We start from the raw sequence: 8,065 nt of genomic DNA on the forward strand, positions 1-8,065 counted from the left end.
AAAAATGATTCTTGAAGCAAGAAAAAGCAGCAAAGAACAAGGCTTGCAGAAAAAATAAAAAAAAAAGGCAAAAAAAAATATAGAAAAAAAAAAGTAGAAAGAAAAAGAAAAAGCAAGCAGAAAAAGCCAATAACCCTTAAAACCAAAAGGCAAGGGTAAATAAAAAGGATCCCAAGGCTTTGAGCATCAGTGGATAGGAGGGCCTAAAAGAATAAAATCCTGGTCTAAGCGGCTAAACCAAGCTGTCCCTAACCATGTGCTTGTGGCGTGTAGGTGTCAAGTGAAAACTTGAGACTGAGCGGTTAAAGTCAAGGTCCAAAGCAAAAAAAGGAGTGTGCTTAAGAACCCTGGACACCTCTAATTGGGGACTTTAGCAAAGCTGAGTCACAATCTGAAAAGGTTCACCCAATTATGTGTCTGTGGCATTTATGTATCCGGTTGTAATACTGGAAAACAAAGTGCTTAGGGCCACGGCCAAGACTCATAAAGAAGCTGTGTTCAAGAATCATCATACTGAACTAGGAGAGTTAATAACACTATTCAAAATCTGAAGTTCCTATAGATGCCAATCATTCTGAACCCTAATGGATAAAGTGAGATGCCAAAACTATTCAAGAGGCAAAAAGCTCTAAGTCCCGCTCATATGATTGAAGCTCTGTTTCATTGATAGTTTGGAGTTTATAGTTTATTCTCTTCTTTTTATCTTATTTGATTTTCAGTTGCTTGGGGACAAGCAACAATTTAAGTTTGGTGTTGTGATGAGCGGATAATTTATAAGCTTTTTGGCATTGTTTTTAGTATGTTTTTAGTAGGATCTAGTTACTTTTAGGGATGTTTTCATTAGTTTTTATGTTAAATTCACATTTCTGGACTTTACTATGAGTTTGTGTGTTTTTCTGTGATTTCAGGTATTTTCTGGCTGAAATTGAGGGACTTGAGCAGAAATCAGATTCAGAGGTTGAAGAAGGACTGCTGATGCTGTTGGATTCTGACCTCCCTGCACTCAAAGTGGTGTTTCTGGAGCTACAGAACTCAAAATGGCACGCTTCCAATTGCGTTGGAAATTAGACATCCAGGGCTTTCCAGAAATATATAATAGTCCATACTTTGGCCAAGAATAGACGATGTAAACTGGCGTTCAACGCCAGCTCTCTGCCCAATTCTGGCGTCCAGCGCCAGAAAAGGATCCAAAACCAGAGTTGAACGCCCAAACTGGCACAAATACTGGCGTTCAACTCCACAAATGGCCTCTGCAGGTGCAACACTCAGGCTCAGCCCAAACACACACCAAGTGGGCCCCGAAAGTGGATTTATGCATCAATTACTTACTCATGTAAATCCTAGTAGCTAGTTTATTATAAATAGGACCTTTTACTATTGTATTTGGCATCCTGGATTGTATTCTGATCCTGTGATCACATTTTAGGGGGCTGGCCATCTCGGCCATGCCTGGACCTTCACTTATGTATTTTCAACGGTAGAGTTTCTACACTCCATAGATTAAGGTGTGGAGCTCTGCTGTTCCTCAAAGATTAATGCAAAGTACTACTGTTTTCTATTCAATTCATCTTATTTCGCTTCTAAGATATCCATTTGCACCCAAGAATGTGATGAAGGTGATGATTATGTGTGACGCTCATCACCATTCTCCTCTATGAACACGTGCCTGACAAACACTTCCGTTCAACATGAAATAAGCTAGAATGAATATCTCTTAGATCTCTTAATCGGAATCTTCGTGGCGTAAGCTAGAATGATGACGGCATTCAAGAGAATCCGGAAAGTCTAAACCTTGTCTGTGGTATTCCGTGGACGACCCAGTGCACTTGCTGGTTAGTTGTATCGAAGTTGTGAACCATGGTATTGGCACCATGTTCTTGGCGCCACTGCCAGGGAAAGAAAGAGCCATGAATTTTACATAATTAAAGTGTAATCACGATTACGCGTACCAAGTTGCTCACGTTTCCAGGGATTGTTTGAGCCTGGACATCACAATTTCATGCACCAGTGCCATGCTATCCACACGACGCGGACGCGTTGCTCACGCTTTCGCGTGGGATGAGTTTTTTTGCAAGTGACGCGTTCGCGTCAGGGATGCGAATGCATGGGCCGTTTGTGCTAAACGCACACCAGCCGCACGATTCTAGCCCAGATTTCTGGGCATTGGATTTTTACGCCGATTTCCAGATCACGCGTTCGCGTGATTGACGCGGACGCGTGGGGGTAGTTTTCGCAATTGATGCGAACGCGTGAGCAACGCGGTCACATCGCGCGCTTCTCTTTTTTTTATACAATTATGCAATTATGCAATTATGCAGTATGCAATGCTTATAATATTCAGGTTCAATGAAAAATAATATAATATAAAAACAAACAACACGAAATAAAACTAAAAAAGAAACGACCATACCATGGTGGGTTGTCTCCTACCTAGCACTTTTAGTTAAATTCCTTAAGTTGGACATTGGATGAGCTTCCTGTTATGGTGGCTTATGCTTAAATTCATCCAGAAATCTCCACCAATGTTTGGAATGCCAACAGCCTCCGGGGTCCCAAACTAGGCATGTAAAGCTTCTGAGCAGCTTCAAACAGATTCTCAGGCTCCCGGGGTGACGAATATCAGAATATTTTCCAGGATCCCAAACTTTGCTTTTAAATCCGCCTTTGTCTTGATATATATTTTTCCATCCGGGCGGTTTGAAAATTAGATTCTCACCAAGATGACCAAACGTTTTCCGAGACCCATTTGATTGAACATGATACCAATCTGTGCACTTTGAATTGAAGCGTGGAACCTTATTGAATCTTGCGCACCAGCTCTGAGTACGAGCCATTTCCCTCTTACTCTTAAAGCCGCAGAGAGCTCTAAGCTTGCCATCTGTTTCAAGCAAACCATATTCAAGTGGAAAAGTAAAGATAAAGGTTAAGGATTGTACCCACTTGAAGCTTGTATTAGGTGGTAATGGCCTTGGGATAGGTGTTTCCAGTGGTTCTGTAAGTTCTACTCCCTTGTAATCTTCTGTGAACTCCTCCACTTTGTTGCAAGAGTCTTCAACTGCAACTGCGTCCTGATCAAAGTCTTCTATGTCTTCCTCATCACTCAAGTCATAAGCTGGAGGTTGAAAGAAATCTACCTCGACATCATCTTCGTATTCACTTGGGGAAGATTCTTCAATCTCAGAGAATTCACTTGCGGATGCAAGCTCATTACTAGGAGAACTTGACTTGAGACTATCATCATCAAGGAAACTTGCGTCTTGGGTTATTCCGTCTAGTTCTTCATAAAATACCTACTTTGGGGGTTGTGCACTATCCTCCTTAGCATCAATAGTAACGTCCTTGACGGAATTTTTCACAATTCTGGATTCCTATGGAGGTTCAGCATCTCCTAAATCTTTAATCAGTACTTCTTCTTCTTGGATAATTTGAGCTTCCTCCAATTGTTCCAGTATAAAGTTATGCTCATTACGCCCACTGGGGTTTCTAGTGTCTCCTTCACGCTACGTTTGTCATTAGATTCTCCACATAAAGCTATTGGAGTTCCTTGAGTGTCTAAACGTCTGGAAGATAATTGATGTATTGCTTGCTCCAGCTAATGAAGGGTTGTATGAAATTGATCTAATGTTTCCTTGAGGCGACCCTGTGACTCTCGAGGTGATGGATATAGACATGGTACATAAGGAAGTGGTGGTGTTTAGGAGTAATTGGATTAGAATTGGGGTAAATAAGGATCATATAGTGGTGAATGGTGAAAAGGAGCTTGTGAGTGTGGTGGTTCGAAGTTATGCTGAGAGGATGGTCTACAAGCACAGGGTGGGGCTTGTTGGTAACTACCAGGAAGTCCACCATATCTATCAGCTTGGTATGCATTGTAGAATGGTCTTTGTCCATGATATCTTGGAAGGTGTTGTTGCCGAAAGGGTTGATCAGATCCTCTTGGCTCCATCCATCTTTGATTGCTTAGACCTTGATGCATATTCCTGTTATAGCTTCTATTCCTTTCAACAAATTCAGAACCAAACTCAAAGCGAGAGGGGTGAGAGTTCATAGTAGCTAAATAGAAATAAAAGAGAAGAACTAAAACAAATAAACAAGTAAAAGAAAAATATTTACAATAACCAATAATAAGGCACACGTTTGCAGTTCCCCGGCAACGGCACCATTTTGAAGAGAGAACTTTTGCATGGTCTAGAATTCAGAATAAATTTCCGTTGCAAGTATAGTTTCTAAACCAACAAAAGTCCTTTCTCACAAACGTTTTGGTTGTCACAAGTAACAAACCCCTTAATAAATTGATAACCGAAGTATTTAAACCTCGAGTCGTCTTCTCAAGGAACTGCAGGGAGGTATGTTCTTATTATTGGTTATGAGTTTTGTAAATTGGGGGTTTTGAGAGTAAGGAACGAGTAATTTAAATGACAAGTAAAATAAATAAATAACTATAAAATAAACTCTTGGCAAGGTGTGAAAATTCGGAAGTCCTATCCAAGTTATTCTTATGAGAATGAAGGTTAATCCCACTTAGTTAACCTTTACTAAAGCAAGGAAAGTCAAGTGAACTAATTTGTTAGATTCCCCAAGTCCTAGCCAACTCCTAAGGAAAGACTAGAGTTAGTGGAATTCAAGTCAATTAGCAACCATAACCATCAATCACGATAAGTTCAATAACTCAAGAGTTTCCAGTTAATCAATTAAAGCCAAGGATATGAAAAGCTAAATAAGAATTATAAATCTGAAATACCTCAATTGCATTAATAAGAGAAAATAAATCTAAACATAAAGAGTTCATAAGCCAATTTGGCAACATAAGTAATTAAAGGAAAGCTTTAAAATATCTGAAAGCAAAAGAGAAATATAAAGTAAAAGGAATGTTGAACCTGATAGAGAGTTGAAATCCTAAATTGAAATAATAAGAAATCCTAATCCTAAAACCTAAGAGAGAGGAGAGAACCTCTCCCTCTAAAAACTACATCTAAATCATGAAAAGTGAATAATTGCAGAGCTCCCCTCTGAATGGATGCATTGCCCCACTTTATAACCTCCAATCTGTGCTTTCTGGACTTGGATCTGGGCCAAAAAGGATTTCAGAAATTGCTGGGTGCGTTTTCTACAGTTTCTAGTGCGTGGCGTCTGTCACGCGTCCGCGTGGGTCACGCGGTCGCGTTATCTGGGAGTTTTCCTTGTCACGCGTTAGCTTCGGTCGCACGTACGCGTCATCCACGTTCTGCTCAAGGCGCGCGTCCGCGTCAGTCACGCGTTCGCGTCACTGCCTTTTTGCGCTGGGCATGCGGCCGCGTCGTCCATGTGTTCGCGTCGCTGCCTTTTTGCGCTGGGCATGTGGCCGCGTTGTCCATGCGTTCGCGTTGCTGCCAGTTTCTTCAAAAACTCCATTTTGTGCTTTCCTTCCATTTTTGTACGTTTCCTTTCCATCCTTTAAATCATTCCTGCCTTAGGTGATCTAAAAATACTCAACATACAAATCACGGCATCGAATGGTAATAAAAGGTAATTAAAATAATTATTTTTAAAGCATAGGAAACATGTTTTTCACATATATTACATTATAAGGAAGGGAAAGTAAAACCATGCAATTTACATGAATAAGTGAGTAAAGAATTGAATAAATCACCTAAATTGAGCACAAAATACATCATAAAATATGGGTTTATCACATGGTCACTGGCATCACACATTAATTCGAATGGTAATGTCCAGTCTGGTGCAGAAATGATAGGTGCTGTGACCAACATAGCTTTCAGAGTCTCAAACGCCTGCAGACACTCTGTGTCAAAGACAAATGGCGTGTCAGCAGCTAGCAGATTGCTCAGAGGTTTTGCAATTTTTGAAAAATCCTTTATAAACCTCCTTAGAATCCTGCATGCCCCAAAAAGCTTCTGATTACGTTAACATTGGCAGGTAGTGGTAATTTTTCAATTACCTCTACCTTAGCTTGATCCACCTCTATTCCCTTATTCGAAATTTTGTGCCCAAGGACAATTCCTTCAGTCACCATAAAGTGACATTTCTCCCAGTTTAAAACTAGGTTAGTCTCTTGGCACCTTTTCAGAACAAGTGCTAGATGGTCAAGACAAGAGCCGAATGAGTCTCCAAATACTGAGAAGTCATCCATGAAGACTTCCAGAAATTTCTCTACCATGTCAGAGAAAATAGATAGCATGCACCTCTGAAAGGTTGCAGGTGCATTACACAGACCAAATGGCATCCTCCTATAGGCAAATACTCCAGATGGACATGTGAATGCTGTTTTCTCTTGGTCCTGAGGATCTACTGTAATTTGGTTGTAACCTGAATAGCCATCCAAAAATCAGTAGTATTCATGACCTGCTAGTCTCTCTAGCATCTGGTCTATGAATGGTAAAGGAAAATGATCCTTTCTGGTGGCTGTATTGAGCCTTCTGTAGTCAATACACATACGCCACCCTGTAACTATTCTTGTAGGAACCAGTTCATTCTTTTCATTATGAACCACTATCATGCCTCCCTTCTTGGGGACAACGTAGACAGGGCTCACCCAGGGGCTATCAGAAATAGGATAAATAATCCCAGCCTCTAGTAACTTAGTAACCTCTTTCTGCACCACTTCCTTCATGGCTGGATTTAGCCGCCTCTGTGGTTGAACCATTGGCTTAGCATCATCCTCCAATAGGATCTTGTGCATGCATTTTGCTGGGCTAATGCCCTTAAGATCACTTATGGACCACCCAAGAGCTGTCTTGTGTGTCCTCAGCACCTGAATTAGTGCTTTCTCTTCCTGTGGATTTAAAGCAGAGCTTATGATCACCGGAAAAGTGTCACCTTCTCCCAAAAATGCATATTTTAGGGATGGTGGTAGTGGTTTGAGCTCGGGTTTAGGAGGCTTATCCTTTTCCTGAGAAATTTTCAGAGGTTCTTTTATTTTCTCTGGTTTCTCCAAATCAGGCTGAACATCCTTAAAGATGTCCTCTAGCTCTGATTTGAGACTCTCAGTCATATTGATCTCTTCCACTAAGGAGTCAATAATATCAACGCTCATGTAGTCATTTGATGTGTCTGGATGCTGCGTAGCTTTGACAACATTTAACTTGAACTCATCCTCATTGACTCTCAGGGTCACTTCCCCTTTTTGGACATCAATGAGAGTTCGTCCAGTTGCTAGGAAGGGTCTTCCTAGAATGAGAGTTGCACTCTTGTGTTCCTCCATTTCCAGCACTACAAAGTCAGTGGAAAAGGCAAATGGCCCAAGCTTGACAATCATGTCCTCAATTATGCCTGATGGATATTTAATGGAGCCATCAGCAAGTTGAAGACATATCCGGGTTGGTTTGACCTCTTCAGTCAAGCCAAGCTTTCTGATAGTGGATGCAGGGATTAGATTGATACTTGCCCCAAGGTCACATAGAGCTGTCTTGGTACAAGCACCCTCTAATGTGCATGGTATCATAAAGCTTCTAGGATTCTTAAGCTTGTTAGAATGACTGCACTGCATTCTTCAGTGAGAACTCCAATCCTTCTTATGACTTAAGATCTCTTTCATGAACTTAGCATAAGAGGGTATTTGCTCAAGTACCTCTGCAAACAGAATCTTTATTTCAAGAGTCCTGAGATAGTCTGCAAAGCGGGCAAATTGTTTATCATGTTCCGCTTGGCAGAGTTTTTGAGGATAAGGCATTTTGGCTTTGTATTCTTCAACCTTAGTTGCTGCAGGTTTATTTCCTACAGAGGCAGGTTGAGAAGCCTTCTTGAGGGAGTTATTATCAGCACTTGCAGGTGTCTGATCCCTCACTGGCGTTTGAACGCCAGAATTGGACATGGATTGGGCATTTAACGCCAGATTCCTACCTTTTTCTGGCGTTTGAACGCCAGAACTGGACATGGATTGGGCGTTTAACGCCAATTTTTCATCCTTTTCTGGTGTTTGAACGCCAGACTTATTCCTCTCTGGGCTTTTACTGTCCTGAGAAGGATTTTGGGTAGCAGGTTGCTCATCCTCTGTCAGCTGTTCTTTTCTTGGCTTTCTGCTGCTTTGAGTTGAGGTATTTAATGTTTTTCCACTTCTTAATTGAAC

The 8,065-nt window shown here is 41.1% G+C and overlaps 1 long non-coding RNA gene across 1 annotated transcript in view; it reads left to right on the top strand.

Moving 5' to 3' along the window:
• The window catches only part of LOC110267696, a 21,962-nt gene extending 15,809 nt beyond the window's left edge, over positions 1 to 6,153 (top strand). The window contains exon 3 of the long non-coding RNA XR_002355578.1: positions 6,143 to 6,153. This is a non-coding gene — a long non-coding RNA (uncharacterized LOC110267696). The remainder of the gene's footprint in view (positions 1 to 6,142) is intronic.

Source organism: Arachis ipaensis, chromosome B10 (assembly GCF_000816755.2).
Source record: "Arachis ipaensis cultivar K30076 chromosome B10, Araip1.1, whole genome shotgun sequence".
Classification (NCBI taxonomy): Eukaryota; Viridiplantae; Streptophyta; class Magnoliopsida; order Fabales; family Fabaceae; genus Arachis; species Arachis ipaensis.